This window comes from Paroedura picta, chromosome 18, assembly GCF_049243985.1.
Source record: "Paroedura picta isolate Pp20150507F chromosome 18, Ppicta_v3.0, whole genome shotgun sequence".
Classification (NCBI taxonomy): domain Eukaryota; kingdom Metazoa; phylum Chordata; class Lepidosauria; order Squamata; family Gekkonidae; genus Paroedura; species Paroedura picta.
The window spans coordinates 16,571,986-16,594,189 of record NC_135386.1 but is presented as its reverse complement, the minus strand read 5'-3'; the positions used below and the strand labels follow the sequence as shown (position 1 = coordinate 16,594,189).

The window sequence follows — 22,204 nt, the reverse complement described above, 5'->3', positions numbered from 1 at the left end:
TTTAGAATAGGGTTACAAACCCTCACTTGGGGAATTCTTGGAGCTTTGGATGTGAAGCCTGGGGGGGGAGGGGAGGGTTGGGGGGGGAAAGGACCTCAGCAGGGTATGAGACCATCGAGTTCACCCTCCAAAGCAGCCGTTTTCTGTAAACTGGAACTCTCTGGCAATCCCAGAAGATCTTCAGCCCCCCCCTGGAAGTTGGGAAATCTGGTTTACAGCAGAAACTGGGAGGGTCGCCATGGCCTCCTGCAGACACTGAGATCCGGCTGTTATTCCTTAGAAGACACAGGCATGAGAAGGGGGGGGGGGAAGAGAGAGAAAGAAAATCACCTTTTCATCTTATTGATTTCCCCACTTGCAGTTGTCACAGCTCAGGAGTCTTGCTCCGGTGCCGACAGCCGAGAGCCGGGCCCTCCCTCTCCCCTGCTCTTGCCCTTTGACCATCTGCTGCTTGGCTGCCGGGGCTGCTCTCGCGCTCTCTTTGGGAGACTCAGGCATCAGTTCCGTGGCAGCAACCTGGGCTGGCTTGGGGGAATCGAAGGCCGTCTCTTCGGAGCTCGTTTCCGAGCCCTCTCCGGGGACCCCTCCGTCTGCTTTGCCTGGCTCTGGGATGAGTCTGGGAGGAGCGGCAAGCCGTATAAGCAGTGACACGTCGGCGCTGAGGTGGGCACCTAACGAGATGCTCAAACGCCTTTGATTCTGTTTATCCACCCTCCTGTCGTTCCAGCAGGTTGCTGCTGCTTGGAGGAAACTTTTAGAGAAAATAGAAGAAGGAGACAAAGAAGAAGAGGATGAGGAAAGGGAGAGAGAGGTGACCTGCCTTTCATTACCTGAAGGAGTCCCAATGCAGCTTAGAAACACCTTTGCTTTCCTCTCCCCATGACTGATACCCTGAGAGGTAAGTGGGGCTGAGAGAGCTCTAAGAGAGCTGTTCTGTGGGAACAACTCGGAGAGAACTGTGACTGGCCTGGGGTGGCCCTGCTGGCTGCATGTGGAGGAACAGGGAATCAAACTTGCCTCTCCAGATTAGAGTCCGCTGCTGTTAACCACTGAAGGGGGACTAAAGGCAATACAACCAAAGGATCCAGACCAAAACAATAGAAATAATGTTCCATACAATAATCAGGGGAAATGTGGTAGCGAGCACAAGGCCAAATAAAAAATTCCATATAAGGAAATTCCCTAAATATTTTTGGCTGGATATTTGAGAGGCCACCGGATATTTGAGAGACGGTTTCCCATACTGTCCGAGCCATCATTTCTAATAATCCTTATAAGGTCTGCTCTCTGTGCCCCTACCTGCCAAGGTGAGGAAGGTGGGACCAAAGACAGAGCCTTTTTGCTGGCAGCACCTTGTCCTTGGAATCTCTTCCCTCTTTAAGCACCAATAGGTCTCTCCTGGCAACCATTAGGGTGGACCCAAACCTAAATACATCAATAAATAGATTGACAAAACTCAATAAAAACAAGTCAGGTCAAAAAGGAAAAAAAAAACATTTAAATGCCTGGGTAAATAGAAATATTTAGGCCTGGTCCCTAAAGTTGCCAGGACCCACCAGTAGGGGGTGGTGGTCCCCCACCATCAGGGCTGCCCCATGGCCTCTGGTGAGCTGGCTTGTGGGGGGACTAACCAGTAGACAGAAGAAGGCCTATGATACGTCACCAGCATTGTATGGGAAGTGATGTCATCATGTCACTGACTTCTGGGCAAAAACTCTATGGTAAAAATGGCTTCTACCATGGTTTCACTTCCTGTGCAACACTGGTAATGTTGCCTATGTTTTTTTTCTTCTGGTAACTCTCCCTGCTGGCCAGCTGATTGGCAGTTGGGGGGGCAGGGCTCAGGGGGGGTCCTCCACCTCCAACAGAGGGGTCTGGCCACCTTAGGCACCAGACCCAAACATTTTTCTTGACATGAACTTTTAAATGAAGGATTTTGACTCATTTGTATTGATTTTTTAAATGTATCCATCTATTTATTGATTTGTTTGAGTTTGGGCCCACACAAATGTTTCCACAGGAACAATGTATTATGCTCATGAAATGAGAGTTTCCCATCTTCCCCCTCCCATGGCAGAGGGAAATGCTCACTGGAATTCTGTTTCAAAGGAGAGGTGACCCCTGGGAACAGAATTCTGGAGATATTTGGAGCTACTACAAGGAGGGGCAAATCTTCTTCTCATAGGTATAAGTGCATTCACCTGCAAAATGACTAGTATGGATCAAAGCACCAATTTGTTTTATTGACTTTATAAACTTTGTGATTTGTTGTTGACGTGGAAACACATCTACTGGTGTGCTCCCTGAAACGGAAATGACTACGGATGTGAGGTCTGTTTGTCCCACCACAATGTGCGTGCCAGTAGATGTGGGATGGGCAGCTGACTGAATGTGGGGCCAACCATAAAAGACGGATGGTGGTGGTGGTGCAAGCAGAATCAAATTGTTTCTACAAAATCTGTGACAATCTGATTCTTGTGTTTTTTTTAATTGACTCTCCATCCCCCTGCCTCGATTGTCTTGGCTGGTTTTGGCTGCCCTGAGCAGATCTGGAAAGAAGAGGTGTTTGTTTGTTTTGTACTCCAGTATTCACTACCAGAAGGAGTCTCTTAGAACTGTTCCAAGAGAACTATGACTGTCCCAGGGTCATCTGACTGACTGCATGTGAAGGAGGAGTGGCGAACCCAACCAAGTTCTTCAGATTAGAGTCCTCCACTCTTTAGGAGAGGTAGCATAGACAATTTCTAAATAAAATAAGTATGCAGACAAGCATTTTCAAAGACATGCCATCTTTAATAATCACTAATAATCCTAATTAATACACTTTATAATCTAGCGCATTCAGCGTTCAAAGCACTTCACACGTTACCTTAGCCATTTTCCTTAAAATCAAAAATAATTTCTACCTCATTCCCTCCGTCAAAAGCTTTCAGTGTGATGCGTAGACAATTAAAATCTGTATAACTTATTAAAACTACTAGACTAAAATAATGAGAAATTAAAAGAACCTAAGAAATCCTGGGTAATAAAGGACATGTTTCACCAGCTGCAGAAGCTTAGCACACATTTTGATACAATCCTCCCTCCAGCCCTGTAAGGTAGGCCACGATTCTTAACAGCATATTGCAATGCATGTAGATGAGGACAAAAATCAGCTTACAACTCACGCATGTTTCCAAAAGGGAAACTAAGATGCATGGGAAACAGCTGATATGTCTGAACGTCGCCCTCTTGTTGTTGACATCCCTGCATCACTTCTGGACATCATGTTTAATTCCTGGTTGTTCCCTCCCCACATGTGGTAACTCCTCCATATTTCTTAGACCCCTGAAGCAGGGGAAGAGGCAGCAAATCAAGGGATTCTCAGGCCCCAGTGGGTGTCTGGCAAACCTAAGAAGCTGGATTACAAAAGTGTGATTGACATGGAAAAGGGGGTTACGGAATTCAACACGAAAGCTACAGGTGTGTCTGCCATGAGTAACCTTCTTACAGTCACAGAACGAGGCAAACATTCAAATGTGCAATACCTGCTTGCAGCATAGAGTGGTACAATCCATTCTTCCAAGCATCTACTGCATTTGCAAGGCTTTCCTTCCTTCCTTCCTTCCTTCCTTCCTTCCTTCCTTCCTTCCTTCCTTCCTTCCTTCCTTCCTTCCTTCCTTCCTTCCTCTCTATCTCTTCCCTCCCTCCCTCTTTTTCTTTCTTTCTTTCTTTCTTTCTTTCTTTCTTTCTTTCTTTCTTTCTTTCTTTCTTTCTTTCTTTCCCCCATGATTTATTTCTTCAATTTATGGTCCACATTCTCCCATCAGGAGACAAATACTGGACAGATATTTGGCCACGTCAGATTTATTGCCCATTACGTCAGCGGCTGTTGTGGGCCAGCCGTATGTAATGCTTCATAAATTACACCGAAATGATAAATGTTGCCGAATAATGCGGCCATTGTTTGTGGGCTTTCGGAGCTGAGTGAGCTTGTTAACATATCTTCGGCCCCCATTAATAACGCGTGCCTCATTTTTGTCCTTTCAGATTAGCATAAGGATGTTACACATTATCTCGGCTACATCCACACTCACACCTATATCTATACATGTCTACATTATTGCTGAAAGTCTAATCAGTCTCCATGTAAAGCAGTCTGTCTTTAACCTGTTGCCCATCAGCTTCACTGGATGGCTTCACGTTCTAGTTATTTGGGGAGAGAGATAGAAGGTTCTCTTGGTTGACTCTCTCCACCCTGTGCATGATTTCATTTATTTATTTAATATTTGCCTACTGCCCTCCCGGCTAGTCAGCTTTATCACGCCCCCCTCCAAGCATCTCTTTTCTTCACCCGACCTGGTGGAATGAGCCCCCGGAAGAGCTAAGGGCCCTGGGGGAACTCTCTGGGTTCTGCAGGGCCTGTAAGACGGAGCTCTTCCGCCAGGCGTTCGGTTGAGGCTGAGATGGAGACCAGGGTTGTAAGATCGGGTCCTTCCCTCGCTTTGTGATCTGTACCCCCCCTTAGGCTAACATCGCCTGGGGTCATCTAGTGGGACATGACGACTGTGAGTAGAACAGTCAAGGGTCCACAGGGGAGAACAGAATATTGATTGTTGCCGCCATAAATTGTATCAGGGTTTTAATGTTGGTTTTATTTTTAATGTAAGCCGCCACGAGCCGGCTGGGCTGAGAGCAGCATTATATAAATAAATAGATAGGTTCATGGATGGATGGATGGATGGATGGAGGGAGGGAGGGAGGGAGGGAGGGAGGAAAGAGATAGAGAGGAAGGAAGGAAGGAAGGAAAGGAAGGAAGGAAAGAAAGGAAGGAAGGAAGGAAGGAAGGAAGGAAGGAAGGAAGGAAGGAGGAAGGAAGGAAGGAAGGAAGGAAGGAAGGAAGGAAGGAAGGAAGGAAGGAAGGAAGGAAGGAAACAAACTCAGGCTCTTCAGCCTTTCTTCATAGGAAAAGTGCTTGAATCCCCTCCTCATCATGTAGAGCACTTTTAATTCCAGGAAATCTCCAAGCCCTGCTCAGAAGACAGCAACTGTATTTAAACAGGGCACTCCTCTCGAAGGGAAATTCGGTGTAGAGCTTTCCACCTGGCCATTCTTCCAGTGCAGGCCCTGTATCCATGCTGTTCTGCCACCTCGGCTATGGATAATTCTGTCAGCTCCTCCCAAGGAAAATCAGCGGATGCCTTCTGTCGTTGCATTTCCGAGAAAGGGGCAGCTGCTGATTGGGCCGCTTGCGTGCACCGTATAGCTGCTTGCAGCATCCAAATGCCACTATAAAACTGATTACGCTCCCAGTTATCTATTCCTCCGTCGGCTGGTGATAGCTCTCCTTTGCTAAACGCTGTTAAAAATAGACTCGGCAGGGGCGGGTGGGGAGAGTTATATTTTGAAGACGGCCTGCAGCGGGGGGGACGCGCCTTGTCGAGGGGCGAGATGTCTCTCCTGTCAAAAAACACGGTTTTGCTGCTAACGATTATAGCTAACCCACAGGACACTGTTATGACAGACGCCGCAACCCCGGCAGATTTAGAAAGAGGCCCCTCTTTCCGAAACCATGGCTTGCAACTCCCCCCCCCCCAAAAAAAGCTATTGCTTATTATTTCCAGCAGAGGGCAGTTACGTTACACGACAGAAAGGTTTTTGGCTGGAGGGTCTTGGTAAGGGATCCAATTGTTTCTGTCATCTGTTCTTTTAGTTGGGTTGGGAAGAAGAGAAAGAGTGGGGGGGGGCAGAGTTATCTGTTGAAATTTCCTGAAGAATTTAAGAAACGGATGAACAGTTTTTCAGAGGCCTTGCTAAAGTTGGAAGGGATAGGAGGGGAGAGAATAAGACATCAACATGGGAAGTTAGCAAAGGAGATTAAATTCTTTCACCCGGGCCACTGAAGAACATCTTGTTTTTCTGTGCAAATTGTGAATTCAAAGATATAACCATTACTTTTTTTTTGGGGGGGGGGAGATTCAGCTCTGCTTGTTCTGCTTCCAAAGGTCAGCTGTAGATGAGTTCGCTCAATTACATTGTTTGCATCTCTGCGCTTTACAGTTTTGCCATAAATAAAGAAAAGCATATTTCAAAGGGGGGGGGGTGGACACTGCAGCAATCACATTTGTCTCCCCCCTTGCCAAAATTTTAGAGATCACGGGACACTTCAAACAAAACTGAACTTCTCACTCAATACTTGGTTGATTGGATTTCTGTTGCTGAAGCACAGGGTTATTCTAAATATGGGGTAGTCAAACTGTAGCTCTCCAGATGCCAAAGGACTACAATTTTTTTCTGGGGGATTCCCAGGTCCCAGCTGGAGGCTGGCATCCTTATTCTCAAATCTTATCTCCCCCCCCCCTTGCACAAGAGTGGCTATCCCTCCCTCCCTCCCTCCCTCCCTCCCTCCCTCCCTCCCTCCCTCCCTCCCTCCTTCCTTCTTTCCTTCCTTCCTTCCTTCCTTCCTTCCTTCCTTCCTTCCTTCCTTCCTTCCTTCCTTCCTTTTTCTCTCCCTCCCTCCCTCCCTCCTTTTTTATCTTCTTTAGCTCCTAGAAGAGGAAAAAGTAAGAGGTTAGACCTTCATCGCCATGGCAACCTTGACAGCGCGAATCTTTGAAGTAAGGTACCACTACAACAGAACTTTCTTCCCAAGGAGTGGTTTGTGTTATCTGTTGCTAGGCTGTCCTCTTGGGACGAATGCCCCCCCCCCTGCATTTTGATCCGGAAGCCGCAATGGGTGATTTTAACTTTCCACTTCACTTCTGACGCCATTTTGTATTGCTGGAAAGTTTGATCCAGGATTATATTGCGCACAAGATGGGAGGCAGGAGCAATGCCGGAAGGGTATTTTTTCAACAGTCAGGCCCTGGCAGCTCCCCTCATGAGGGGCGGAAACACTGTTTTCATTTCTTCCGCCAGTCTGGCGGAAGGAGGGTGGAAGTCAGGCCCTCATGTCAACGGAAGACCAGTCCCTGAACAGTTTGACTGGGGAGCAGTCAAGGAAGGAACTGGCCGGACACCTTTAAGTTTCTCACCAGAGTAGTCAATGGGAGACTTTTCTGTTGGCAGAGTCTAAATATGCAAAGGGGCGGAGCCAAAGCTGTTTAAAAGAGCACAATCATTCTACTGAGAAGAGAAGTGAATGTTAAGAGTAAGAGGAGAAAGAGAAGTCCTAACTGTCTAACTGACTAAATGTTCTTTGGGGGGAAAGCAGAAGGAAGTGTGTTCTAAGGAGCAGGAAGTCTGCCATTGAACCAATCAGGACACAGCTGGAAGGGTCCAATCCAAGGCCTGCAAAATCTTAGCTGGCAACTCCCAGGAATATCAAATGGGGAGATTTTGCAAACTGGAACCATGAGATGCCACAGCATCCCTTTCCGTTGCATACCTGGCAGCAGGGCTTGCTGCATCTCCCACAACAGCACAGCAGTCCTAGAATTCGGCATGATGTCACCTCCAGTTTTTATTGAGCCCCTGTTCCCGCATTGTTCCTATTCAGGCTGCAGCTAGAAATGGCCCACATGTTGTTGTTCTCTCCGTTACCCCGTGTTGTTGTTGGAGGAACAAAACAGTACAAAAAGAGGGTTTGCCCTTTCCCCACTGCATAAGGTTCCAATATTAACGTATTTTGAGAGAGTGCAGTAAATGCATTACCTTAAATCCTGTAGGCAAAGCTTCAACGAAACACTGGAACATTATGAGAGGCTAAAGAAATAAAGTTTACTTGCTGTGCAAACATATCATGTTCACTGATCTGGCAGCCTTTGCCAGGACAGGGCTTACAAGCTTAAGCAAGCTTACAAAAAACAGTTCTCACATGTTGCTACAAATATGGAGAACATACACACAGTCGAAGGGGCAGAGTGTGACCGCTACTCAATGAGAACAAAGCTCTTGCATCTCTTACTGCTCCAAGAGGAAATGGGCGTTCCCTTCTGAAACAAAAGCTTTGATGACTCATCTTCTGCAGCCCTGTTCTGCACCCACCAGATGTCCTTGCAGAGCACACAAAGAGGATGCTGCAGTTTGTGACAACCAACCCTACAAGGTAGGCCTGTTCCAAATAACCTGCTGATTGCATTCTAACACATATGACAACTGGAAGTGACATCACACAACACCAATTCCCCCTCCCTGTTTTTGATGTTGTTGTCCAATTAAGTGGAGGCCCAAAATGAAGCGGGGGATGTTGAAGAAGGCAATGTCTTGGGTATGACATTGGAGGGCATCAAGAAGACGACTAGATAGAACAGCTTCTTTCTTGTTTAGTGTCATTCCTTTTCTGTCTCTTGATTGAAGTCCAGTGACGCCTTTAAGACCAGCACTGTCCCCATTGGATAATGCACTTTCAATACACTTTAGATGCTGATTTTTCTGTTTTTCCAGGTTAACTGATCTTGATAGGCTGGACTTCAGTGGTAAATCTGAAACATCTCCGGACCCCATCTAGGGGCTGCAAAAAAACCCAAATACTGGGGTTCACAGTAAATGGAAAATACCAGAAAAAAGGGAATGATGTAATTGTCACTCTGAAATTATAGTAAACTAGAAAGTAAGCCCGCTGTAGGGCAAATACAGTAGGCGCTAGCCGGGCTGGGGAGTTGGGCGCTAAAGGGGTGTCTGGGGCGCGGGACCACCATTGAGGCGGCGTGACTGGTCTATAGTGGCCGGCGCTGGGCGGCCTACCTGGAGCTGAGGAAGGGACTGGCGGCGGGTGGCCTGGAGGGCAGGAGACAGCTGCCGGGTTGATCCTGGAGTGTGCGGTGGTGGCGGCAGTGTGGCGGGCCGCTCCGGTGGCAGGAGGTGGAAGGCGTCCGTGGGAGGTTCGTGCTCTGGGTGGGTGGTGCGGGGTGTGGCCGCCGCACCGGTAGGCTTTTGCCGGAGCATGGGCTGGCGTGCGTGCTGGGGTGGGTGCGGGCGGCGGCAATGGCAAAGTGAGCGTGCCTGGCGGCGGCATGTGTCAGCACGGGGCGCTCCCAGCGGTGCGTGCTGGAGGCGAGGCATGAGGTAGTTGGGCGCAGCATCAGGCAGCGTGGCCGCCATGGCCGCAGGTGCGGGGCCGTCCTTGGAGCGCAGGCAGGTAGCGAGTGACGGGCTCAGCGGTGCGTGAGGTAATGGCGGCGGCTGGCATGTGGGCGAAGTGGGAGGGGGGCAGATTGGGAGGTGCAAAGCACCTCCCACTTGGGGAGCATGCCAGGAGAAGGCGGTGACAGATGTAGCGCACCAGGCAATGGCTAGGGTCCCCGGGGTGGGAAAGGAGCAGGGACGCTGCGTCTTCGAGGCGGCGTCCCTGCTCCTTTCTGAAGATGGGGGAGTGCCAGTTCCGGAGGACTTACCCCGCGGGCTGCCAATGTGATCTGCGAGGTGAGTCCCCAGCTGGCCAGGTGAGGCCGGGCCAAGCCACCAATGGAGAGCTGCGCTTTGCGTGGCTCCCCAGTGGCTGCTTGACCCTGGATGGATAAAGTTTTTATTCCAGACAGGGCCCGCCCTAACTCCTCCCAGACAGCCCTTACTTAATCCGTGGAGTGCCGCAGAGCGGTTTAAAGATAATGCTTCCAAAAGTGCAAAAATAGCCATATATAAAGTATCAGCATAGGCAATCATAAGAGCCAAACAATATTGTAAATGAGTGTATAACAATACGACAATACAAGTGTGATGCAAAAATTAATTCAGGCAACAGTTCAACAGGTGAGTTCCAACTGGCGTCCAAAGGAGGATGCCACAGTCCCCGGTTTCACAAGTGGACCTAAATAATTGAGGTGAAACAATGTAATAACTCAAGGTCTCAAGACATTCCAATTTATCATTTTGAATTTTAAAATAGTAAATTACATAAGTACTGTTCTTACCTAACAGACGTAATAATAGTTAACAAGTTCCTCAAGGGGATAAATAGCGCTATCACTTAGAAGAATTCACCCACAAATGAACTCATTCTATAATGAAAAATAACTGGATTAGAATAATGAATCTGTTAAAAGAATTGTAGAAGGTAAAAAAGCAGCATCAGAGGTGCTTTTCCAAGCTGCACATAGCCTGCTCTATGACCCAGGGAAGGTTCCCCCCCCCCCCACACACAAAAAAAAAATCCTTACATATGAATTATTTTATCTTATATGTTACCATTTGCTAATGTCCATTAGCCGATTAAAGGTAAATCCCTGACTTCTAGTTTATTACCATCTGGAGCCTGGCAACCCTACAAGAATGACATCAGCGGCATGACCATAGGTGTCCTAGGAGACTCCTCCTATTTGTGAATGAAATTCACAAAAAGAAATTCCGTCTAAACCTCCGGAAGAAGTTCCTGACAGTCAGAGTGGTTCCTCAGTGGAACAGGCTTCCTCGGGAGGTGGTGGGTTCTCCATCTTTGGAGATTTTTAGGCAGAGGCTGGAGAGCCATCTGCTGGAAAGGCTGATTGTGTGAAAGTTCAAGGGGGTGGCAGGTGACAGTGGATGAGCGATAGGGATGTGAGTGTCCTGCATTGTCCAGTGGGTTGGACTAGATGACCCAGGTGGTCCCTTCAAACTCTATGATTCTATGAATGGCTAAAACAAGAGCCTAGCTTTCTCCCATTTTTTGACTCAGCGCTTCCTTGACTGGACCTTAAAGTCCAGGTTAATTTTCTCTGCATCTGACTAGGTGACAAATGGAGAGCAGGGGCACTGGCTTTCTCACATTGCACAATATATATGTGTGCAGGTGAGTACATGTGGACTGGGATGCTGATCACTGCAGCCTTTCTGTAACAGTTGCTGGGAAGATTAAATAACCCTTCTTGCTCTGCACAAACATGCCCTTTAATTGTGGTCTCTGCAGAACTCCAAACAGTGTTGAGAAGGCCCATGAGAAGTCCTCGCGGGGGACCTTGTGTTGGAAGAGAGAAACAAATAAGCCCGACTGAACTGGGTTTGGAAGAAGACTGCAAGAATCTGTCCTCTTGGCCAAGAAGTGTCAATAATGCAAAAAGTAATTCATAGGTCAGGCTTAGAACTTGGAAAATGAATCCGCTTTTTCAGCATTCTTGGACATCAGGTGGGCCCATGATCAGATCTCTGCCTTTTGAAAGAGGTAAGCAGGTGTGAGTCCATAACCCTTGGGGAAGATCAATGCGTATTGGCTTCCAGTGTGTGAAGTCCTGTTCAAAGTACTTTTAACCTTTAAGGTTTTAGTACATTTGGAAACAAGATGACCTGCTTCGTCGCGAGCCCAGCTGATGATTGACAGACTGGATTCTGCCTCTCCAAATTATGCCCCCCAACTCTCCGGCTTCTGTCCCCCAACTTCTTTTGACTTGAGTTTAAATATGCAAAGGATTACAGCACCAGTTGCTTAAATAAATATAGTTTTATTGAGAAGAGAGACCAATTTTGAGAGACAGAGAAGAGAGAGAGTTCTGACCAACATTCTCAAGGGAAAGAGGCAGGAAGTGTGCTCAAAGGAGCAGGAAGTCTCCAAGCGAGCCAATCAGGAAACTGGAGGAGACTATTTGAAAATAGATGTCTCTGACTCCTCTAACACCACTACAATTCTCAAGATGTCTCAGGGAGAGGGAAATGGGTAAATCAATCAGCCACAAGTTAAGAGCCGGAATTTGGAAGCTTGGCAGATAAAATCTCATGTCCCTAACGAATGAACGAGATGTCCTCAGTTATGTCAGCCAGTGGTGCACAGTGGTTGGACAATGATTTGGGGGACCCAAGTTCAAATTAGTAATCTGCCATGGAAGGTTACTTGCTGAATGATATTGGGTCAGTCACTCTCTCTTAGCTAAGCTCACCCCACAGGGTTGTTGTGAGGATAAAATGCAGGCAATTCACCATGTCGGTCTAAAGCAGCAGAACAAAGTTTGAGTATGGGGCAAAAGTTTTAGACCTTGAATAAAACCGTGTCTGTCTTAAAGGTGCCCCTGGACCCAAACTTTGTAACACAGGAGGACAGAATGACATATGCCATTTGAGGTCCTCACTGGGGTGAAAGCCTCGTTCTAAATGTGCACACTTCTCTCACCTGTAATGCAATGTATTTATTTAAGCCCAAATTGATATTATGGGGAGAATAATTGGCCTACATTGCAGGGACATTGTAACAATCACCCTGTTCGCCAAGAGTTCCAAATGCCCCGAAGCGCTTGTGCAAATGCTAAGTATTATGCTGATAATTTTGGAGAACAAAGCACCAGGTACCCCGGCAAGGTCAACCGGATTCTGCACTTCCTCGGAGTCTCATCATGACTGATTAGAAACCCATCTGTCACTGGGTGATATAAAACCCCGATTATCCTTTGCCATTGATGGGGAGGGTGGGGGAATGCATGATGCTCTTGTTCCCATTTTGGTGGGGGCGACGATAACTACTTTGCTTCCCTGTTCTCCATCCACATCCATTAGTGGGACACTTTGCAATATGGTGCTTGTCATCGTTTTCAAAGGCACAGCGATGTGATGCAGGTATGCCAGATGGGTAACCCTAGTGTGACTAATTATTGTGTATTTCCCTTTAATTATTATCATTTATTACCGAGGCAAAGACAATAGAGATTCCCAGACTAGGAGGAGAACGTTGGCAGGAGAGAGACTGCCCTCCCTTCCTGATTTCCAAAAGGCCAATATTGTACAGAAAATCCAAATAATTAAAAAAAAGAGACAACGGGAATAGGATCCAGGAGAGAACGTGGCGGGGGTGTAGGGTGAAAACGAGAATGGCAACAACAAGAGGAGCTGAAATGGCTTGTTGTGTATGGTGGGGCTGAAAATTGCCTGCCTTTGGAGTAAATTTGGGGATTCCATAGCCAACCTGCTCTCGCCCACTTTGTTTAGACATTTAAATGGATCATCTTCTCAATTGCCCTTGGCAATATCTAGGTATGGGCATGAACTGGCTCGAATTTTTCCTGGTTTATGGTTCGTGAACTGGTCGCAAACCAAAGGGCTGCCACGAACTTCCACAAATCTGATAGTGGCTTGTGGTAGTCTACCAAGAGCTAAATGCAGGGGGTTGAATGGCTCTGAAACATTTTAACCCTTGCTGTCTACTCTTCACCAAAACCAGCTGAGCAGAGGGGAGCAGAAGACACACACCATCTGCATTGAAACCTGGAGATTCCATCTAGCTAGCATGTCGAACAAACTTTGATAGGTCGATCGTCCAAGCAGGAAGGACCTCCTCCTTACAAAGCTTTCTGAGATGAAATACAACCACTGTATCTTCTCCCAGTGAATTCCATAAATCAGTGATTCACTGAGTTGGGGGGGGGAAGCTTTTTTTTTTTTTGTCCTGAAGGTATTGACAGACTGCCTGGTCCATCAGCAGGACCAGAGAGAAAGGCAGGCTGTCAATCAAGTAACTAACTATGTAAATAAGGTATACTACTCCTGCATATGGAGGCTCCATATGGGGTCTGTGTCCAACCGACTTGTCTATCCATCATTACCTAAGAGCTTAGGTAGGAAACAAAATCTAAACAGAATTCATTTTCCTATGAAAAAACCAAATCCCATGCCGCCATAGGTACAGAGTTGATGGGTGGGCCATTCTGTCTCTTTTAACAGATTCCCTGTGATCCATGGCACCATGCTCCACAAGACACACAGTCACAAGCTGATGCCAGCGAGAATTGACTTTATAATTCTAATGCAATTGTAATGTCTTCCTTACAGATCTCCTTGTAACCCAAAGATTATTGCATTAAGTTGTCTGGCTGCGCACTGAGTCCGAAGCATCAGGCTTCATGAAATGACTCGCCATTGATGGAACGCCGTTTCCCCTTGCCATAAGAAGCTTTAGGGCTAATCAGAGAAGACTTTTCCCATCCGAGCCTCATTGGGCGACTTCCCCAGTTCTTTCTGCCGCTCCCTGCTCATATTATTCTGCTGATATCCACAGGATTCTGCCCCCGCTGGCTTTGATGCGGTAAGTGAATCAGAAACCGGTTCTAACTACGATAAGTAGGAATAAATGCATCTCTAATCCAATTTTTTAGACAGTCCCCCCCCCTTCACAAAGAAGAGGCTGCACTGCATGGTTATCTCCATATTGTAGCATCTCGGGAGAAAGAAACTAAAATTTCATTTTCTTTTCACTTTGGAAAAGAAAATAATACATTATGGGAATAAGTGTGGTTTAGCATCATTAGATCAATGTGCTACTCCCGTAATGTATGAGCAAGACAAAGAATAACATGCTTACTTTTCCCCAGTTCTGCCTTTCTGATTTTGCTATCTCCAGGCAGGGCCGGCTTGACACCCCAGGCACCAGGGAAGCCTCTGAGTCCTCTGAGCCTCTGAGTCCTCTGAGCCTCTGAGTCCTCTGAGCCTCTGAGTCCTCGCAGTCCTACGAGAAAGAGGCATGCTTTGAGTTGCCTCCAAAATTTCACCTCAAGCAAAACGGACGGTGCCCATTGCTCATGCCAAGGATGGACGAAGATTTCATGAGAAGTTAAACGAATATTGAAAGGGCAGTTGTGGTTTTGGTGACTGGGGGAAGGAATCCCCAAATCTTGAGAGAGAGGCATTGGCCCCCCGGTCTGAAATTTCACAGGGTGAACAAGGTTCACCTCAGTATTTTTAGTCAAAACAAAGAGGTGAGAGGAGATGCAAAACAACATTACCTGAGACTACAGAAAATACCCTGCCAGTCACAGCGGACAAGATTGACCATGGCGGAGCAAGGTGGCTTTGTGTGTTTACCTCTTCACCCCTCAAGGTTTTATTGAGTCAAATAAAACTTTGTTGGCCAGATTCCATCATGGTGTAGAGACAGATTGACCTCTCTCAATGAAGATTGCCTTCACAATGGCAATTCTTTTGCTTCCCTGGATATCCTTCCAATATTTTGCCTAGAGAGATACCCCCCAAATTGTCTCGAACATCCCTTCAGGCAAAATCTGGCAATTTCCCAGGAATCCCTGGCACAGTCACCTGAGAACATTTGCTGGCATCCTGGAGGCTTCTGTTTTGAAATTTGAAATTCTGCCTGACAAGAAAGCTCGAAATTCCCTTTGATTGTGCTTGAGGTGAAATTTCGGCGCAGTTCCAAAATGTGGCAAATTTTCGGTTCGTCCAAGCCAGGATCTGAATTCTTCAGGAGCTTTGGGGATGGTCTCTTTAATTATGAGATTTCTTTGCGTTTTTTTTTTTTTTTTAAGTCTTCAGCAACATTTACTTTCCGCCTTAGCTTTTTGTCTTCCCTCTCTCCCCCCTCCCCCTCCCCCGAATTTCTTTATATATCTATGCCAGCCCTCCTCTTTCCAATTCTTCCTTTAAGGTTTAATTTAACAATAACATTTGCGATTGGGGTCCTGCGCATCTCAAGGGCATTGCGCTTGAAATTGCACACACTCCGCACCATTTATCATAGCCTGACATATGTCATGTTCCAGACTGCAGCGCAGAGAGGTTACGGCGTGCGACTGCTCCTTTGTTGATCAGCTACTGAGACAACGGAGACACCTTTCTTTCTTTTCCCCCCCTTCTTCTTTCATTCCTCCTCCCCCCTCCCAGTTATTAAAGCTGCCTTGCTCCCTTTTTTCGAGGGTCCGACTCGGCTCTCGTTTAGGGCAAGAACGGGAGCCGCCTCTGACAAGCAAGCTGCTGGCATCGTGCCACGTTCCAAAGAGTTGCGTGGCCTTGTAAGGTCCCTTGGCTACTTTGGGTGGGCTGGCATCATTGGGGAGTTAGGTTTTGGCATTCTGACGAGCAAAATGATTCCTCGCCCATGCCAGCAAAATGGAGGGATTCATTAGACCCTATGACAAGAGGACCTGAATCTTGAACAGCGAAAATTCCGTGTCTCTCATTTGTATCAATGGATTTAGTTGACGTGTCAAAAGCTTCCCACTCACATTTTCTACATTTAATCCAAGCCCAGGAATGATCCAGATGTTTCCCATGAGACCAGGCTGCGATTGCACACCTAGGGCAAGCTACAAACTTTGAGGCAGACATGTTCAGCAGATGAAGGTGCCGCGTTCAACACCCGCTCGTGAGCACAGCCTCGGATCCTCTCGCCTCGCCCCCGTCTGACCCCAACGGCTGTTGGAAATCTTCACGGCTGTGTAAAAGCCGTGCTGGTAGACTTTCCTTCTGCCTACCAGTAGTTTTTGCACCTGTGAAATAGGTGAAATGGAATGTGCAGGGAAGTGATTCCGGAGTCAACAGCACCTTCCCTTAGGCTGTGAACTGTGCAAGCATGAAACAAGGTGCTTTCCCACATGCTAAATAACGTACTTTTGATCCACTTTCTATGAATTTTTTGCACCCGGATTTCCTGGTGCGGAATGACAAACCCTACTTTCAAACAGTCACCGAAGTGGACCGCAATGGCATTGTTTAGTGTGTATAAAAGTGCCCACAATGTCTCCAACGCACAAATAATTGAGCACTCGCAGATTTTCTTGTTATTTATAATCTCCAACTGGCCAATTGGTTGGCTGATCCATAAATTAAAGCTTTCTCCACAGGGGTTTTAGGAAACCCTGGGGTGTCTTCATGGCTCCAGAAGGGTTTTGCTGGTTGTGTGGGAGTTAATTTTTGTTAAATATATATATTTTTAAAAATCAGGTAATATGACCATAGATGGTTATATCGGCCTGTCCCCCTTCCCAAAATGGCCAATAATGGATTTTGAAGGGGTGAAAAGGAGGGGTTGCCTGCTGACTTCACTTCTGGGGTTGCTCGAAGCCTGAAGAATTTTTTAGAGGGTTCTCAATGCAAAAAGGATGAGAACCACTGCCCTAGGGGGTCAGATTTCACATTGCCACCACTGAAAAGTCCCTGCTGCATACCCCAAGAGTCTCTAAACCAAAATGCACGGGACATACATTTGGACAGGTCTTGGCCTTGGCATCACAAGACACAGGGCAGGTACAAACTTACCTTGGAATATGTGCAAATAGCAACAAATGCCAAACTTCTAGCGGTAGTCCAGGTGAGAGACAAGCCATTTCTGATGCCGGGCAGGTTAGATAAACTTCCGCTAAGTTTTTGAGGTCAATCTTTTTCCTAGCACCCGGCCCTCGTTTGACCCGGCTACTTCAAATCATTATCAATCGCTTTGTTCCTCCGTCTCTGACTTCCGCCGGGCACTTTATTGGCTCGTGCCCCGGCTGACCTCGGCCAGCGGTTTACTTTCGAGCATCCCGAAAGCTTCATCATCGCTGTCAGCCTGTTTGTCTCACCTTGGGCTGAGATTAAAAGGAGCGAGTGCCACCGCAACAAAGGGAACAGAAGAGCCCTGCGTGATGCCCAATTGACAACGCGGAATGAACAAAATAGGAAATGGCCAAGAATGGAGGCAGATTGGCGGGGAAGGGGTGATGGACTTGAACAATGAATTGGATCTAGCCCAAGGAGAAAGGAGTGGTCTGGGAATGCCGTAAAAGGGAAGAGCTCCTTTCTTCTCTCTCTACTCCGGTAAAAAGGCAGCTAAACAGAAAGTGCAAATGAGGAAGCAAGAATGATGCCTGGAAGAACCTCAATACGAAATATTTGGTCAAAGAAGAAGAGTTGGTTTTTATACCCTACTGAAAGGAGGTCCAAAGCATCTTACAATCGCCTTCCCTACATCTCACCACAATACACTATCTGTGAGGTAGGGGGGACTGAGAGAGCTCTGAGGGAACTGTGACTGGCACAAGGTCACCCAGCCGGCTGCATGTGAAGGAGGAGTGGGGTTCTCCAGAGAAGAGGCTACTGCTCTTAAATCAGTACACCATGCTGGCTATCTCTTGAGGCATGCCATGGGGCGTTGGGGGAATGTGGGTTTCAGCATGCCAATGCCACATTTTCTGAAGCTGGCATGGAATCCACTCGTGCAGTTCTGCATGCACCAACCCACAAACGGGCAAACACAACAGCTTCAGGTGCCTTCTCCATCCCGCACCACACCCCAACCTGGTAGAATGGTTTCCCCGTTTCCACCCTCCTGGTTTTCTGCAAATTATGCAAATCTGTCTGAAGAAGGTTTTTCTGCTCAGGAAACAGGCTAGCCACAAATCTTGTCTTTGTTTTAAAGTCTTCTTTCCCCCCCACTGGTGGACTGTCTGCTGCGATTAGGAAGGAAGCAAGCAAAATGGAGGCCACGTAACCCCGATAGATGTCGGAGGGGCAGCAACCAGCCTCCTGCTTGGATTCCGCTCACCCGGACCAATTTTCTACGAGCCATCGACCCGGGGAATGTATGCTCCTCTGCTTATTTCCAGACTGCACTCGGCCAACAGGTGCAGCAAGGTAAACACCCATCCGTTCTCTCTTGTACATTTGTTCCTGCGGCTGACGCTATGTGCAGCCATCCGTCCTGGTGCCGAGAGACCCTCGAGGAAGAGAGAACTCTGGATCCATTTTTCACCATTACATCGTTCGCTACCTAACAAATTAGACCCGCGGCACGTCAACAGATCGTCCTCCTGTTGACGATCGGTAGCCTGGCATGTCACAAAGTTAAATACGAGGAAGAAAAGAGCGTCTTATAGCAGGCTTGGAAGCATCAGTTGACAGGATTGGTGCTCTGGTGAAAGAATAGACCAGGGTTCCCCTGTGCAGTGCCCGTGTGCGCCATTGTTGTCAGGGTTTCTGTATGCAGGGAGAGCTGAGCACCAGTCGGCTTAACGAATGAAATGCTTTTCATTCAGAAGAGAAATGACTGTGTCAGGAAAGAGGGGAGAAGCGCTGTTGTCCGCAGTCATTCACGGGCTCAACCGCTGTTCTGGAGGCAAGCAGGGAGGAAATGTGCTTACCAAACCAGGAAGCCTCTTGTGGAATCAATCAGGACATCGGAGGAGATAATCTGAAAATTATCCATAAGGACCGAGCCTATCTGTGCTGAATATAGTCTCATACGATAGATTTTTTAAAAAAAATATTGCTTAAGTAGCTGCTGCTTCTACAGTGCCGGGATCTTCGGTGTGTGACAGAAGATAACTTAAGGTGGACATTTTGGAGAACGAGATGAGGCCTGTAGGGGAACAGGGAAAGTGGTCTCCAGTGATGTCTAATGGTGTCAGGGGCCATCCAAACTTCTGGGAAAGGCCAAGGAACCCCTGAGGTGTGCTTGTAGAACCCCAGCATCCCCCAAATCCCTGATCTAAGACAATTCCTCTTCATAATGCTGCTTTGAAATCCATGGATGGCTATGAGCTTCAAAAGAAGGATCTTCTGCTTCAGATAGTGCTGCTGATGTAGATGTCAACATGCGTGGGGTGTGCATAAGCCTGCTTCTTCCTTTCCTCGCAACAAACAGTACGTCACCCCTCCCGATATACCTCAGCTAAAAATAGGGATGCCATTGTGGATTTCACTGGTTTTCACGTCAAGAATTGGTACCAGAGTTTCTCTCACTCTCCCCCTGCCAATCACACTCCGCCAAGGCCCTTCGCCATCTGTGGGAAGCGAGAATAATTTGCGCCGCAGAAAACATCCCCAGAGTGGCTCCTTGAATAATTTGCGCGGCAGAAGCCTTTACCGACTGGCTCCCAGAGCAAAACGTGTTAGGTAATCTGGTTATAGCCATTTTAATTTCAGGGGGGTGGGCAGGAATGTGGAGTCCGCCGATGGACGCGGTTGCATTTCCCGTGGGACAGAAGGAGATCGAGAGATGCGTTCATTTATTTACGATTGACTTTTTTCTCCTCGACGGGACCCCAAACAGCTTTCAGCATTTGTTTCTTCTCTGTTTCTTCTCACAACTGCTCTGGGGGTAGCTTAGGCTGAAAGTGTGCAAGCCTCCAGCGCTCTTTCAGGATGGAAAGGCAGCCATCTGGAAGGCTGGTTTACTCGCTGAATGGTTTGCTTGCTTGTGCGTCTGAGATGTAGCAGAGATGCCTCTCCTCTGTTTTAGCCTCACAACACCCCTGTGAGGGAGTTTAGGTTGAGAGTGTGTGACTGACCCAAGGCAACCCAGCAAACCTCCGAGATTGGGACCCAGGGCATTCACATCTTCGTCAGGCACATAAACCACTACACCACACTGTCTCATTTGGGAATCCATGTGCATGAGAATCAAAATGCATCTGATGACAGAGGTAATTCCCTTGGAGAACGTAGCCACTTTAATGGGCTTCCCAAACCTCACTCTTCCCATTCTTCTCTCCCCAGTGACCACGGATTTCCCAAAGTGAAACTGCTAACTCTGCAAACAAATTGGCCGAGGATTCAGCTGCAAGACTTCTGTGAACTCCGGAACAGTCATAACGTTTGGTTAACTCAGCAAGGCTACCAAAGGATAGAAATGGTTCTCCCAAACTTATACACCTCCTCCTCCTCCGTCTGTAAGAGATTTTTTAGTTTTGTTTTTCTGAGGGAGAAAATAAGGCTTTTCTTCAGGTTTCCCCCCCCCCTCTCTCTTTTTGCTTCCATGAAACCCGAAAGAGAATTCTTCTTCGGTTAAACTTTCTGCCTCTCAGATAAAAAACAGCAGCAATTTTCTGCTTGAATTTCTCGGTGACTAAATCCATTGATCATCCTTTCTCTCTGTGAGTGAGGAGTATGTTTTCCCTTTAATAACTCCTATCCTTCTCAAGAAGGTTCTCTCTCCCTCTCCCTGCCCCCTCTCTTTTCTCTCTCTCTCTTCCTCTCTTGCCTCCACTTGTTTGTCTTGTGTTGGTCAGTTCACTGCGCTATTCCTCGGAGAGGTAAAGAGAGCACAAAATTGAAGTTATTTTATGCTTGGGCTCCTTCCGTCCCAATTTTCAGACCTTCATGTCAATTTTCACACATCACTGTCATACGGAGAAGGCTATGGAAATTTCACGGGAGTCCTTGGAAGACAATTTATACATGGAACCCCCCCCCACGCCCCCAGTTCCCTGACCCCCAGCCCAGATGCATCTGTCTTTGCAAAGAACAAGCAAATCTATAATTAATGCGAATTTAAGAAATATATCTTAACTTAGGCCTTCTTTCCAAAGCTGTGCTTCTTTTTCATAAGGGGGGGGGCATTTTCCTGTCCCCCCCCCCTTTCTGGCAAATTGGCTCATGTTAAATCCTTCACAGAAGGAGAATCCATTCCTTTGTTTTGCTTCACTTAAACATACTAAAAAGGTGGGTTATCAGGCAACCTAATTTACAAAATGCCAGATAGTGACACCCCCCCCCCCTCACTTAGAGGGTGTCTAACATATAAATGGCTTTGGGGTGTAGGGGACAATTATATATATTTGGAAACAAATGGGCAATGCTCAGAATTCCTAAGCAAATGCATTGAGTGTGTGTGTATATGACACACACACACACACATACACACGCATGGAATCAATTTCTGCACAAGAGCACTGGCATTCTTAAAGTAACTGAAGAATACAACAATTTCCGCACAATATTTTTCTTCCTCAGGATTCAATCTGAATTCTGCACCGCCCAACCTGGTGTTTTCCAACTCCTTCCTTACAGCAATTTATTTTTTTCCCCATCAGAACTTGACTTGTAGTTTCCCAGTGAGGAATTCCCCTATCTGAATTTGTTCTCATGCTGCCGATTTTTGTCCTAAATTTTGTGTCCTCCTTGTCCGGTGTTAACTCTGCCGACTGCCCTCCCACCCTGGCTTGAGTTGTTCCCCCTTTTGAAAAAGCCACACACAAAACATTATTGTGCACAGAGCAAAAAGAAGAAATCTATCTGACAGCGAGAAAGCATTTCAGGTTTTGACCTAGAATCCATTGAACCGAACGGATGGCCGGACTCAGGGGAAAGGTACCGAAGGCCTTGTCCAATCTCTTCGGCTGCGCTCCAATTCCGGAAACGCTAGATGAGATGTGGAAAGAGTTGGGGCTTAGCGATCTCTCACTTTTATAATGGGTCATCAAACCACAGAGGTCAGATCCCCCTACTTTGGAAGGTGGGTTCTGTGGGCATGGTATTTCCCTTCCCCAAATGCCACCTTCCTCAGACTCCCCCCACTCCAAATATCCAGGTATTTCACAACTCTAGTGCTGTGGATTATATGAGAGGCATCTATTTGTGGACGAATATCGATTAGAGATATTATTTCAGTGGTCAGCTAGATTCAAGTCCAGGAGTACCTTAAAGCAGGGGTAGTCAACCTGTGGTCCTCCAGAAGTTCATGGACTACAAGTCCCATGAGCCCCTGCCAGCAAATGCTGGCAGGGGCTCATGGGAATTGTAGTCCACGAACTTCTGGAGGACCACAGGTTGACTACTCCTGCCTTAAAGAATGCCAAATTTTTGGGGGGTTATAAGTTTTCAAGAGTGGTTTACTTTCTCTCCAGAT

The 22,204-nt window shown here is 47.1% G+C and overlaps 1 long non-coding RNA gene across 3 annotated transcripts; it reads left to right on the top strand.

The window, feature by feature from the left end:
* Positions 1-398: 398 nt before the first annotated feature.
* LOC143827728 (uncharacterized) lies at positions 399-21,985 on the top strand. 3 transcript variants are annotated; one of them, XR_013227393.1, is made up of 4 exons: positions 399-663; positions 10,802-11,053; positions 13,642-13,894; positions 20,074-21,985. It is a non-coding gene; the product is annotated as an uncharacterized LOC143827728 (long non-coding RNA). The 3 variants fall into 3 exon arrangements; XR_013227392.1 differs by having other exon boundaries at positions 399-898; XR_013227394.1 differs by lacking the exon at positions 399-663 and adding an exon at positions 7,935-8,026.
* The last annotated feature ends 219 nt before the right edge of the window (positions 21,986-22,204 follow it).